This window comes from Talpa occidentalis, unplaced genomic scaffold (assembly GCF_014898055.3).
Source record: "Talpa occidentalis isolate TD23 unplaced genomic scaffold, MPIMG_talOcc4v2.1 talOcc4.8, whole genome shotgun sequence".
Classification (NCBI taxonomy): Eukaryota; Metazoa; Chordata; class Mammalia; order Eulipotyphla; family Talpidae; genus Talpa; species Talpa occidentalis.
In genome coordinates this window covers 6,317,261-6,329,045 of record NW_023605194.1, presented here as the reverse complement: position 1 = coordinate 6,329,045, position 11,785 = coordinate 6,317,261, and positions in this window count along the sequence as shown.

Genomic DNA, 11,785 nt, shown 5'->3' with positions numbered 1-11,785 from the left:
GGGGAAAATGATGGAGGATGCTCTGAAGAAGCAGCTGGCACAACTCAAAGCCGTGTGTCCTTAACTGGAGTCTTTTGCCCCAAACAATGACTCTGCACTGGTGAGGTTGCACAATCTATAACGTGACCCATTACAGCCTGGGGTTCCTGGATTTTAATCTCCTGAACTTCCTTGTTCATAAGTCGTGTTTGTCTGGATCACAATATTTACAAGTTAAATATTTAAAGCCTCAGCCTTCTTGGAATTAGCAAGTACTTAGTGCCAACATGTTTCTTTCTTAATTAACGCTAAACTAGTTCAATAATTAACTTTAAGTGATAATTTTTCTCTAAAGATTTTAAATTATCGACAGGAAGAAATATACCAAAAACTGCTCCAAACTTGTAGCTTTAGGTAATTTGAAGTCAGTATCCTTTTTTTTTTTTTTTTTTTAATTTTTTAAACCTTTCCAGAAAGTTCTGGTGTTGCAATAAATAGGATACATCTTTGGGAAATTTGCCAAACATTTACAGATAAGGAGTTAGAACTCTGGGGTGTGGGAGCTGGATGAGACCTTGGACACCACTCAGGTGGCTCCACCTTTCCTTTCATAAATGTGGAAACTGAGTCCCAGGGATCTTTGCACAAAGTCACACGATACGTAATGGCTTCACTGGAACTGCATGTAAGGTCCTGCAATGCTTTCTAAATTTTCTGCACGGCCTCCTCAAAAAGAAATTGTGCTGCAGCTACAGTTTTTGGAGTAAAGCAGAGGATGTAGGGGAGAAGGAAATAAAGGAGGAGGAAGCAAGGAATGCCTGTTTCTTCCTAAAATGCTACCACATGCCCCAGGGGAATCCTGTCTGGAAGAGCTAAGTGGGAGAGACCATTTTTCCATCCTGCTTCTTCCTCAGAGGCCAGAGTCTGAAGTGACCACATGCAGGACACCTGATTTCTAGAAGGAAACATCTGGAAGCACAATCTTTTCCTAGTGTGCATTCTATTTTCCCTGTTTCACTCTCCCATGGTTTTTTTTGGACATTAAGATAGTTGGATTATTTGGGCAAGATAGTCGCTCACCTCTAAGGCAAGACCATAAGACAGGTGGAAATTACAGACCAGCAGCAGGAATATAATTTTCTCATGTCCCAAACTTACACAATTGCTGGTGGGAATTTTATGGGGACTACACCTGAGAGGAGAAAGCACACATTTCACAAAAATGAAGAATGATGTAAAATAGGGCCTCCCTGGTGGCGCAAGGGGTTAAGCACCGCACTATGCAGCTATTCGCAGCCTCTGCAGAACGAGTTCAATCCCCGGCCAGGGAGATACCCACATGGCGCAGCAGACCTCTCCTGCCATGCCTGCTGCTCCCCTCAGCAGTGTATTTCAGTCAGTCTACCTGTTCTGTTCCCCACTCTGTCTCTGGTGAATCCTCTCACCGCCCATACCTCTGGCCTGTACCCCAGCTCTTGTATGCATGAATAAATCTTTAAAAAAAAAAGAATGATGTAAAATATACATAAATAAAAAAAGAATTTGGGTGCTCATTGGCTGCTCATGTCCTTAGAGCATCGTACATTTACCCCCCAGAATCACGAGCTTTGACTTGGCCTTCCAAAGAGCAATCAAAGTGTACCAAAGTCTTAACCACCGAAGAAAAAAAGAATTTTCATCACCTCCAAGGCCAGTGGACTTGGGAGGAAGGAAAGGTGAGGTTTCTGAGTCTTTGTCCCAGCTTATCCCCTGTGGTTGAGGGAATGAAGACCTGGTCCACGCCCTCTGGTTTTCACGAGGTCACTGTGCCGTTCAGAGGCTGGACAGTCGTCCAGCTGAGACGTGTGTGTTGATGGTGTTGATGTAGCCTCCACCCTGATCATGGACTTGCGGCATGAATCTGGGAGCCTTCAGGGAGGAGCAGAGCAGGTCACTGCCAGAGTGTGATGGCTCCATAGTCCCCAGAGTCTGTCTGCCTTGGGATTTTTTTTTTTTAAGAGAAATAAACCAAGCACAGTAGTTTTACTTAAGGAGAGAAGTTATTTGGGTCATAAATGCCCTGTGAGTCAACGAGACCCCCCTGTTCCACACTCGGTGTAATGATTCTTAAGTAGTGGTGCTCAAGAGCATCGTGGAGGGAGGAGAGTTGCTAGAGGAATTCCCTTCCTGCTCCTGTTCCTGCCACCTTAAAGACACCTCTCACTGGAGGGGATCTTGCTAGAAGTAACTAGAAGTGCTTGATAGCTTTATGAAAGTTTTAAGCCTTAAAATGGCATGGAAGAGGGAAATCAGTGAGTTCCCCACTGTCCCTCTGCCTCACATACTTGAATATTTTAGCTATTTCCCGCCCTCCACCCATTCTCTAAAACTAGAGACTATGATTTCAGAGGGGGGGAGTTTTATTCCTCCCGTCCCCATTCTGATCTGCTGTTGCATCTGGGAGCTGAAGGCGCCCCAACAGCGCCTGTGTGCTTGGTAGCCCTGATGCCTCACTTCCCGGTGCAGCTCAAATCAAGGTGTCTCAAGGCCTCAAGCTGTCAGGACAGGCCAGGTGCTGCCAGACTGAAGGGCTCCTCCCTCTCGTTCTGGAAAACTGGGCAGGGGACCCAGCAGGAAAATGGACCCAAGAACCTCGTCTGCCCAGCAGCCCTGCCAGAAGCACCAGCTAAATCTCGAAACCACAGATTCAATGGACTAATCCTCTCTCAGAAGCGCCAAGGAGATACAATCTTGTCAAGACCCCCGCCCTTGCCACAAGCCCTGATCCAAAATTGGCTCAATGTGCTTTTGATTTTTCTAGAGTGAACCAAAAAAAAAAAAAAAAAAAAAAGAAGAAGAAGAAAGAAAGAAAGAAATGTTATTTCAAGGCCTCTCCCTGTTTTCTACATTCTTGACAGAGGCATGTTTCTCACACTCTCCGCAAGGCCGTGCTGATGGGACAGTATTTGTTTTTCATCTCTGTACGGGGTTTTAGTTGGGCTCATCTATGTTTTCACAATTAATTGGACAGAGCCAGAGTCCTCACAGAGGGTATCACGGGCAGTGATGTCCCGAGGTTTTCTGCTCTTTATTTTTTCCTGCTGAAAATACGTAAGATTCATCTTCTCGTTCTTCTCTGGCCGCTGGAGAGTCTCAGCAGCACAGACATTAAATTCCATCCCGGGAACTCACACCCACCCTCTTTAGCCACGTTCCCCTCGGAACGAGGTGAAAGGCGTTTTGTTGCAAACACTATTCCCCGATCTAAGCAAGGATCCCAGCCCGAAGACACGTCCTCAGGCGCAGGAGCGCCACCACGGTTGTCCTCTGTACCATTCTCACGTCTCTCGCTTTTCTTTTCACTTTCCTGTCACCTACAAATTGAATCTCAGGCCGGATTCTCGCGGGGGCAGCAGGTGTAATGTATAAGGTGGTTTCGTGTGACTTTTCTCGACAGCAGCCAAGGACAGAAGAACGTTTCTCATCATGAAATTACCTTGAGAGTGGTGAGGAGTTTGACTGATTAGAAAGAACCCTAAGTGGGAAAGTCGCCCCGTGGTGTTCCTGCACACACATTCTCTCAAGTCATCTCACGTGTTAAATGGATAGGGAGCCTGCAAAGTCCACCTGAAGCCCACGGGGGCACCATTTCCTCTGAGCCAAAGCCACTCACCTGGAGCCTCTCACCTGGAGCCTCACCTGCAGCCACTCAGCCGGAGCATGGTTCGGACCGACTTTGAGGTCTGATGGGGGACATCGGGCACCGAAGGTCGTCAGCCTGTGAAACACATTTCCCGTTAAGAGTTGACCCACTGGCTTAATGACCCTTGACCTCTGGACCTCAACTTCCAGAATGTTCCCCAGCCTGGGAGTCATGGTGGCAGTGTTTGTTTACCTTCAAGGAGGATGTTTGGAAGCCCTGTTGAGAAATAATGCTGATTTGTGTGGAGAACTTTTAAGTGGAGATTGTGGGTTTTGTACTGCTTACAGAAATCTGAGCTGAAAGCAAGACCTATGCTCCCTGCGCTTGGATTTAATGACAAAAAAACAAAGCCACGATATAAACAGACCCTTTTTTATTGACTATCCGGCCCAACTTCTTGCTTCTTGAAACTTGAGTCACTGGGGCCGAGGACTTAGACCCTGAGTAGAAACCAGATACCCTAAGCATCAGAAGTATCTCCAACGCTAATTGGATTAAGAATCACGAAGCATGCTTCCAGCCTGCAGCATTCAGATCAAATTAGCCACCATCCTATTTCTAACAAATAAAGAGGCAGTGCCCTGTGTGTTCACTATCATCACAAGCTAATGAGGGAGGGGGCAGGCTGGGGTTTCTCCCTTACCGGAACTCAGATACCACAGAGAGCCACCCTCTTCCTTTTGTTCAGGCCAAAGCTGAGCAAGAATCTTAAACTACAACTGATTCATTCTGCACCAAAGTTGAGCCGCTGAAACTCCTCCTTTTGCAGAGGCATCTAGAGGTGACATGCAGGTGTCTCCACGTCCCCTCTTGTTGTCTGTGCTCCAAGTGTCTCCCCTGAGATGAGAGAGGGACGGTGACAGTCCTGAGTAGGAGCAGCACCTTGGACAGCCTGGGCTGTGATCACTCACCCCAGCCCCTCATGGAGCACCTCCCTCCTCCGCTCCACCCACAGCCCACTGACCAAGGAGAAATGAGAAGGGAGCAAGCAAACCAGGGAGCTTCTGCTTCCAGAGAGGTTGTAGGCAGATGGGAAAGACCTTTGTTCTTGGGGTGACAACAACACAAATTTGGGCAAAATAAAATTGCACTTTTCTATCAGGTCTTACAAGCCGTGGGATGCATGGGTCCCTGCGGGAACTGCAGTCTAAGGGGAAGCCAGCTCTTCCTGGGGGAGCAGCTCCCTGATATGAAGGCGTCCTGCTCTGAGAAGATGGGGGAGGGCTGCCAGATTGGGGAGACTTTGCAGGGACTAGGAGAACTCAGCTGAGCCTGAGACGGCCGTGCGAGCTGGTCGGATGGAAGGAATATGGATGCACCTCAAACCAGTCCCTTAGCAATAATTCTCCCACCTCTACTGCATCTGGCCCCAAATTTTGTTGAACAGGTGCAATGGAAGGGAAGCTGTAAAGCAGAGTTTAAGCCTCTGGAATGGCAGCTTAGCCCCTTCTTAGCTCAAATACTGACCAAATCAGAAAAGCAGGTCTGACAAGAAATGAACATCACCGGGAAGTGTAGATAAGTCAGTCACACGGAGGCTACTTGGGCCAATATCTCATTTATTCCAAAGGTGATTCGTGAATTAAAAGAGAGGATGACTGCAGTGTGCGAGAGGGTCTAGAGCTCACAGCAGTGAAACACACGTATTTTGTCACAGCACAAAAGATGGGGCACAGGCGAGTACAATGCTAAAGCCTTAAAAGACTAACTCTGTGTATGTTACGTTAAAGATGCAAAATGCAATCTCTGCAGCAATCTTTAAAAAGTTGACAGAAGCCGTTCTCTCCCTATGCCTCCCCCCTTGGAGGAAAAGTAAGGATTATGGTTATCAGAATGAGGAAGGCCAAGTAGAAGTGTCCAAAATCTCCTTTCTCTCCCCTGGCCATTGATGAGTCAGTAAACCCAAGTCAACGCTCATCTCAGGGGGTGCTGTAGGGACCAGAAGACCCTACAGAACGCAGTGGTGCTGGACCCACCCTAGTCTCATGCCATTCACCAACTATGGTTTGGTGCCTATAAACCCGACAGATCCTGAAGGATTAAGGCCAATCAGCAGAGTCCTCACCCTGATGGCAGCTGGGGCTGCAGACATGGCATCTCCACTAGCCATGAAGCCATGGATCTGGAGAATGTGTTCTTTCCCATCCCTGTCAAAAAGAAGCAGAAAAGCTATTTGTATTCACATGAGATACACAGTCATTCACATTGCTGGCTGGCCCAGGGTTATCCCAGCCCACGCTCCCCCACTTAGAAGGTAGAAGGTATTCTGCCGGGACCTGAGCTCTCCAGCTACTGCACAGAACATCCCATCTGTCCATTATGTCAGTGACATCCCCTTGGGAAACCAGATGAGCTTGAAGTGGAGGCTTTGGGAGACACGCACTCTTCAGAGTGGGTGATAAATCCAGTGAAGGTGCAGGGACTGCCCCCCCCCACACACACCACACTTGATTATATGGTGGCATAAGAAACACTGGTGGAATGGGGTGGTTTGATTGAAAATGGATCCAAAAGAACTTTCTGGGGTGATGGAGATACTCTCTAATTTGACTGGGCTATGAGATACATTGTTTATACATTTGTCAATACTCATCAACTGTACACTAAAGATCTGGAATTTCGCTGGATGTAAATACTCCCATTAAAAAAAGGAAGGAAGAAAGAGAGCCAAAAAATTTAGTGCAGGGTCTCCATGTTTGGGAAAATTTAAGACATCGATATCTACTACATCGAGTTCAGCACTAAGGTCCACTTCTCTCTTCTCTACACAATTGACCTCTTTCACTAGATTTCTCCATCTCCCTTCCCCCGTGGGAAGCTTTGACTCCCTTTGGAAACTGTTCATTGGTCTTATAGTCTAAGTATTTGTTTTTGTTTTATTTAGTTCCTTTGGTTTCTCACATATGTGTGAAATCATAGAGTGTTTGTCTTTCTCCATCTGCCTTTCTCCACTTATTTCACTAGACCTAACACCTTCTAGATCCATCTGTGTTGCTGTAAATGGCAGCACTTCTCTTTTTATCACTGAGTAATATTCCATCATGCACATGCAAGTCCGTGTGTGGACATAGATTTTCAGTTCCTTGTATATGTACTAAGGTGTAGAATTGCAGGGTCAGATGATACTTTGTTTAACTTGAGGAACTGCTAAGCTGTTTTCCAAAGTCACTGAACCATTTCACCTTCCCACCAGCAGTGTATGACTGTTCTGACTCTTCCACATCTTTTCCATACTGGCATTTGTCTGTCTCTGACTAGAGACAGACAGTGTGGAAGTGGCCCAAGTGTGGAAGTGGCTTCTCACTGGTTTTCACTTGCACTTCCCCAATGTCCCCAAGTGGCACCTCAAGGGGTTGCCTTTTCAGCTGGCTTCTGGAGCATGTCAACCTCTTGCCCATGGCCTTTGTGTCCAGAGTGTGTAGCTGCCTCTCCAGGGCCAATGACAGGGGCTCTCTTCACTCCTCAGCCCACCCAGACAGCAGGCCAAAAACAGAATAAGCAATTTCCTGTGTTCTTGTGTCCTAGTTCTCTCTCTGGATGACTAATCACCTTCAGAAGCCTGAACAAGTCAGTCATCTCAACCCCCAGGCTGGGATTTGGGCAGGAGGCAACCAGCTTCTCCTCAGAAGGTTCTGGGAACCCCTAACTGAAGTAGGTGCGGCGCTCCTAAGTCACCTTCCCAGAACTCTTGGGCACAATAGGCTCCCTGGGGTTGAGTGAAGAGTCTTCTCAACTTAATCTCTTTATTGTAGACTTTTGCTCCTGAACAGGCTCCTGCATGCAGGACAAAGTTCTCATTATGTTTGGTCTCCATGGAGGCCTGGATCTATTATAGGGTTTTTGGGTGCCAATGCAGCCCTCTTCCTGTAATAGAACCTTACATTCTCCTTTGAATGACAACTTCCCCCCTTCTTGCTGAGCTTGTGACTCAGTCTGGCAAATGAACATCATTTCAATCTTTGGTGACACTGATTGCTTCAGGAATTGGCTCGTCATCCCAGTCTGTCTTATGTGAGTAAATCCTTCCTCTTCAGAAGCTGAGAGGATGAGCTGTGTTCTCTCCTTTCACAGCCTACGACTTGAAAGACTTTGTACCCTGGAGCTTCTGGCCACAGTCTTGATCTATCATGTATAGTTCAAGAATAAAGTCAACGTGAAGAAGACCGGAACTGAGGGATGAAGAGATTGTTTGACATTGTATGAGCTCCTGGATCAAGCCAATCACAAACTCAGTTTATTAAACTCAAAGTTCAGGATCCCCTAAACTTTTTAGAAATTACATGAATGGACAAATTCTCTGTTTGTCTATTTGTCTAACCCTATTATTTCCATCCAAAAAGTTTCTAAAGGACACAATCACCATGCCTATAGACAGATAGAAGGCTCAGCTTCTCCTCCCTCCCTTTCCCCCCTGCCAGGAAAGTCTTTCTCCAGGACCTCACTCTTCCCCATCCTTTGGAGTATAGCTCAGATGTTACCTGGAACTTCCCATGCCTTCCCTGCCCTAGCTACTTGCTTCCTCTTGTGACATCATAAGAAATATGTTTGATCTCTGCTCCCAGTTCCTGACACAGAGTTCCTAAAACCCTTGTTATTTCCTAAATAATAGGAGTAATAGGAACATTTTTTGTTCTAATAAGGCTGCTTTTGGCAGGCTCCTAGGTAACTTCAGGTTGGGAGCTGATCAGCAAAATGACCAAACCGTGTTGAGATGTTTGTGACTTTCAGGCCCTTCCTCCCTTCAGCATGAGGAGAGGAGCTTAATGAATGAATGAACGAATGAATGAATAAATACATAGAGTTAATAAATACTCATGTCCATGCAATGAGGCTTGCATAAAAAAACTTAAACTCTGAGGTTTGGAGAGCTTCGGGGCTGGTGATCACATCTAAGTGTGGGGAGGGTGGCACATCCCAGCTCCATGGGGACAGAGCTCCTGTTCTTGGAACCTTCTGAATCTTGTGCCATGTCTATCTTCTTTTGGCTACTCATCTGTATCCTTAGTTGTGTCCTTTCTAATAATGTGTTTCCCTGAGTTCTGTGAGTTGTTATAGCAAATTACTGAACCTGAGGAGGGGGTGATAGGAACCCCATTTAGGTGACAACCTGGGATGCTTAACTGACATCAAAAGTGGGGGCAGTCTTGTGGGTCAGGGCCCCTCACCTGTGAGATCTGTGCTGACTCAGGTCCCTGGTGCCAGAATTGAGTTTTGTGATGCTAAGGGGAGGGGGCGTCCACAGGGTCAGAGACCCTGTGGTCTGGGGAGAAGCCCCACGTATTTGGTATCAAAGTGTTGTAAGTTGAGAAAGCAAACGTTGCCTCTTTGCTTCCATCTATGTAGTTAAATATGATTCTGACCTATAATTTGAAATCCTTTAGAGCTCTCCTTAGAGACCCCTTACAGGCCGTCCTGACCTCAACTTCATAAGCTTCTTGAGGACCAGAAGCAGGGCTTCTCTGTGCTATAACCGTGCACCTTATTCTGTAGGCCTGTTAGGAACTGTGGGCTCTGAGGCAGGGCCCTGCCACATTGAGTGGGGTAGATACACCGGGAAGGGGCTGCGGATGAGCAGACTCTGGTAATACTATTTGAATCTCTTATAACTACTTATTTTAAAGCACTTATTTTGCAAAGACAACAGTGAATCATTTTGGCCCACTGAACATTGTCAAACTCCCACAGGAACCCCACACTTGCTGCACCAATCCAGGACCTTGACCTTGGGTGGGAAGAGCCTAGTACCAAGATGCAGGGCCCCCCAAACCGTTCCCTAGAGCATCTGACCACCCCGCCCCCCCCAGCAGCTTCCCAGCTTCCCAGCGTCCTAGATACTGCCCAGACTCTTCAAATACAAGAGCAAATAAAATAAATAGAGTAAATATTATACTCCCAAGCAGGGGACTGCCTAGCAACCAGGGAGAAAGGAGGGCTCCAGCGAGGGGCCTGACTTTTCAGATCCCTGTGTGTGGACTGCAGTAAAAATTCTCTCTGTGTGAATAATACATTTTTGAGTGTTAGATTCCACAGGTGTTTGGGACGCTCAGGCCGAGGGTCTCCAGAGAGTTGATCCCCCGGCCCCTCCCTGGGAGCTCTTGTCCCCTGGGTGGTATTGGGGGAGGGAGAGGCCTCTCCTGGGACTTTGGAACCAGGACTCCATGCAGCTCTTTAGGCCCTGAGCCCTGGAACAGTGGAGATGCGACTCCCCAGGTAATTCCCAAGAAAAGGTTCAGTCACAGAATGAATGTAAAGATGCTGATGTTTTCCTGTCGTGACCATGTCAACGCTCTGTTGGAAATAATCAGAGCAGCACATCACACTCTTCTACTAAAATTTTTGATAGGAAAACTTTTAAATATACTCCAACTACAGGGAATAATACAATTTTTGAACTTACGATTGAAGCTCGGGGTTAACAAAATTTGGCCCTATTGTGACATGGACCTTGTCTATCTTCTCTTTCTTTGCTAAACTGAAAATAATCCAAGATGGGTGATTCCATCTGCAGCACTGCAGTGTGCAGCTCTGAACATTATGGCCAAGCTTCTCTGTAACCACAGGACATTATTCTAACAGAATAGTGTGTGCGCATGTGTGTGCATGCGTACGCGTGTGTGCGTGTGTGCGTGCATGTGGGTATGTGTGTTTATCCTCTGATACTTAGGCCAAAATCCCACTTCCTTGGTTGTCCTAGAAGAGTCTTTTTTATCTGGTTGCTGTTCTTTAAAAGCCTCTCTTTGTCAGCTCCCTGGGCACACATTTAGATTGATTTTTGGAAATCTTGGATTACTTAGGCTATATTGAAAGCAGGGGAGAAGCCACAAAAAAATAAAAAAAAGAAAGAGAGAAGAAGGCAATAAAAAAGTGGAAGAGAGCTGTGGTGTTTTTATGAGCTCCTTGCGCACCCTTGCTGGCCGTCCCTTTGCCCATGTGGGACCCTCAGTTGGGCGGAATTGGATCAGATCTACCCAGTCCATAAAGCAGCCTTTCCCTCCTGTCTTCTGAATCCTGAGAGCTTCTGAGGATTTGGGGTAGAAGGTGGATCAGGGGTTGTCGCTGTCTGTCGCCATGGCAATGCTAGCCTGGACTTGGCATGGCTACGATTTTTCCAGCAGATTTTGCTAACCCCAGGTCAGAGCGAGTGGGAATGTGGGTTTACAGATCGGGCTGATCCCTGACATGGCTTCCCCAAAGAAGGGAAGGGCGTCTTCAGGATTTAGGCCAGTAGCAAAGGAGCAGGGCAGCAGGGAGGCCTGTGCAAGCTCAGGGACTCAGTGGGACCCCCTGGCATGGGGGCTGGCAATGCCGCCAGTTCCCAGAACTGATAACTCTAAGAGCGAGAAACCTTCCTACTTTATGACTCACAGCCCCACCTCCAGGAATTTATTCTAAGAAAAAGCCAAGTTTGTACAAAGATTTATTTTGTTTGAGGACATCCCTTAGAGCAATATTTATAGCAATACAAAGGGTGGGGGGGATTACCTTAAGACTCGACCATACAGGACTGGCTTAATGAATTATAGCTTGTCCCTGTGAGGGACACTGAACAGCCATCAAAACATGCTGTGGAAAAGCACTCAGGGACATAGGAAACGTTCCACAATCTATTAACTGGGAAAAAAGAGGCTAGAAAATTGGTCTCATGTCAATCTCATTTTTCAAAAACTAAAAGTCAAAGAAAGGGAGGGAGGGATTGAAAAGTCTACACATGAAACTATTTCTCAAAATAGTCATTTCTTCATCAAGTGGTTGAGTTGTTGCCATCTCTTTCAAATTCCTTATCTCACAACAAACTTCTATCAATGTGTAATTAAAATTATTTTACAGAATAGTAGTAGACTCAGAGAGGTGAAAGCAGAGCATGGAGGGAGGAGAGAAGACAGTAGGGGAAGGGACAGTAGGGGACAGTCACTAATCTGAGCTAATGGTACTTGAGAGCACTTCTGCAAATTTCTCTTAGGACTGAGAGCAAGTCTATTCCAAGAGAAGAAAAAGAAACAAGGATTTAGAAAGTCTAAGTAATTTTCAATTAAGTAGTTGGCATCTCCACATTGACTGGACAACCTCAGGTCAAAATTTTCTTTGGAGGGGCCTCCCTGGTGGCGCAAGGGGTTAAGCACGGCA